Below are 2,917 nucleotides of genomic sequence, written 5' to 3' on the forward strand. Positions count from 1 at the left end.
TTCATGCATTTAAAGTGGGATAAATGGATCCTAACATTATCAAACACAAGCAGGTAATTGGAGTGCTTCTGGGTCTTCACCTTTTTTCCTTGGTGCTCATCAGTGTAGGGGCTGTCAAACTTGGTCCAGGAAGACAGATGCTGAGGCATTGTAGCCAAATAAAAAAGTAAAATAAAAAAATGCAACCTTGAGTGCCTCGGCATCCGTCTTCCTGGATTCCTAAGCCATTATAATTATCAATATAATGAATATGCAGTTATTCATGTGGTAATATATCCATTACTAGATACACAACACAAACAGTCATAAGTATATGCTTCAATAGACTGCCTAACTGCATGGTTGTACCTAAACAGGAGGACTAGGGCATCGGTCTACAACCCCTTGGTGGCAAGGAAGATGGAGGCAAGGCAAACAATTACAGGCTGCCCTTTTAATGTATGCCATTGAAATGTTGACAAAATTATCCACTGTTGGCTCCTTAGTGGCACCTAGAATCCAGCTGACTAAATTATTAAGTACAAGAGGAACAGCTGTTTGTGCTTCACTGAACGTCTGTAGTCTTCTGCAGTGGGAGGCCATGGGAACAACGTTGTCCTTTTTCAGTGTTACTATCTATCTGGCTCATTTTGCTGGACTGTCACAATCTGTTTCCACACCTAAGGGTAACATGTCGAAGACCATATCTGTTGACAAAGTCTGAGCAGCAAACAACAATTCAGGCATTCAGTATTACAAGTGGTGGGGGTGAATAACACAAGATGCCGGCGGTCATGTCGGAGTCTCCTCTTCAATGTATCCTGTCAATAACAACAAATCAAACAGAAAAATTCATGAGTCATGAATACCGGCAAAGGGGGGCTTGATATTGTAGTTTGTTAACATGGTGGGCAGTGTGGCATAATGATTAGTGAGGTGGTCTTAAGATCAGAGGGTTGCTGACTCAAATCTCTGACCACTGCATACACCTCCATCCATGCCTAAAGTGCCCTTGAGCAAGGCATATATCCCAACATTGCTTTAAGGAAGGTAAACTATACTCTTTAAATTACTGTAAGCATTACTGTAGCATCACACTGCCATAAGACTTCTGCCTTCCTACAACAAAATAATACAGGTGGCAAGATGAATGGTCACACACATGTATGAAATTTGCCTTTATTTCGACAAATAATAAATTGCCTTGCAAACACCTGTAGCTTGAAACAGACAACAACTCCACTTGACTGAACCAGGCCAATATGTATTCCTCAATTTGTCTCATTACTTAGAAAATAATATATTATAAAGTACATGTGTGTTGGGCACACCCTTGTATGTGTATTTGTGTGAAGTTAAGATATGACTTACTGTTGATTCTCTGCTCTGGCAGGATCCCTCAAAACCTGGTATTCCGTGGGTAGCAACTTTTGGGTAACTGCACCTCGAGATCCACACAGTCAATGTCCTTGATATGAAGGTCCTGTGTAGGTCCTTTACTTCAGGAGCTTGCACAAAAGAAAAAAAAGAATGTAGCTGGCAGACAAACAGTAGCCTATATTTTCGCTGGTGAACTGGTACAGTTGCATATTGTTAAGATCAAGCACACAGACATGATCCTCATTAACATTCACACTACCTATTACAATCAGTGTGTTAACTTGTGACAACAGATTGTAGGCCTAATAGACTGCTGGATATTGTTAACACAGACCCCCCTCAATAACTCAGATGGGGTGGGGAACAGTCCTTAACTCAAACACAACATTTGGCTATGATAAAGTACAACCAAGACATCTTTGCACAGATGATAGAACTAGCTTACCTGTCTGTGTGTCTTTGATGAAACCTTTTTGTCTGTCAGATGTGTTCTCCTAGCTTGCCAAAACAATACCTGAAGGCCTTCCCTTTGTCACGTTTCCCCCTGTGGAAAATCAGTACGTTATTCTTCAATCACAAAGCAATTAAGTCCATATAAACTAGCTTCTTAGTGTTATTTCCACATCAACGGAACAATTAATTCAACATAATTGAGCAAGTGCGTTGTGAGAGATCATCGTGGGGCTCGATTGACTGGGGATGGTTTCTCGGAATGCTCACCGCACTGAAGTGTTTGAGAATACAATCACGCACAAGAATGAGTCTCAGAAGTGTTTTCGTTGGTTTACTCGGTGTATTAACTGTCTGAATACACGGTATCAGTGTGATTCTAGTGTAGATCACTCCACCGGTATGGCACTATTAGCTCCATAACATCGATGTTATTTTAGTGCGACGCGATGCTGGTCTCGTCGAAGTGCAGTGTACTAATTTCCAAAGTGTAAAATTTAACTTAAGACGCAGCATGTGTCTCCTCTAGCCGCCGTACACAGCCGTTTATCTGTCATCCCCAGTCAATCAGCCCCACGTTCATCTCGCACAACGTCCATGTAAACTTCAATCTTACGACCACAGACTTTGTTTAGATAGTCAACATTAAAGACTGTAAACTGAGATTAAAAAGGGAGACGTCCGGGGCGACAGTCCATCTGTTACAATGGCAACAGGGTGAAGCGTTTACCAAATCATTACCGTCATCTTTTAGGAATATACTTTACACACACCCTGACGTTGTTAAGAGCATGCCACTTACCATTATATGAGGTGAACCTCGTCCACTCCGAGGACCTTGTCTTGGAAGACAACACGTCGCGCCACTTGTTCAGCAAAAGCCATGCCTCCGGACTGCTCCGAATGCCAACTGACACTGACGACACATTTTGATGTTGCCTGGGTTATCGACGCCCAGTTGCATGGCAGTGAGTCCAAAATTGCTCGCCTCCTTCGCCTGGTCTACCATTAGGGCTAACAAGGGCGAGACGACTACCGGTACTACCATCGGGGTTTCAAAGAGCCATATCATTTCGGCTACCAGTGGAGTTAACTGGTAGATAAGACT

The 2,917-nt window shown here is 42.5% G+C and overlaps 1 long non-coding RNA gene across 2 annotated transcripts; it reads right to left on the reverse strand.

Moving 5' to 3' along the window:
• Positions 1–335: 335 nt before the first annotated feature.
• Positions 336–2,690, reverse strand: LOC134468510 (uncharacterized). 2 transcript variants are annotated; one of them, XR_010038821.1, is made up of 4 exons: positions 2,612–2,690; positions 1,805–1,903; positions 1,351–1,487; positions 336–800 (listed from the first exon to the last, which is right to left on the reverse strand). It is a non-coding gene; the product is annotated as an uncharacterized LOC134468510 (long non-coding RNA). The 2 variants fall into 2 exon arrangements; XR_010038820.1 differs by having other exon boundaries at positions 1,805–2,666.
• Positions 2,691–2,917: the final 227 nt, after the last annotated feature.

Source organism: Engraulis encrasicolus, chromosome 18 (genome assembly GCF_034702125.1).
Source record: "Engraulis encrasicolus isolate BLACKSEA-1 chromosome 18, IST_EnEncr_1.0, whole genome shotgun sequence".
Lineage (NCBI taxonomy): Eukaryota > Metazoa > Chordata > Actinopteri > Clupeiformes > Engraulidae > Engraulis > Engraulis encrasicolus.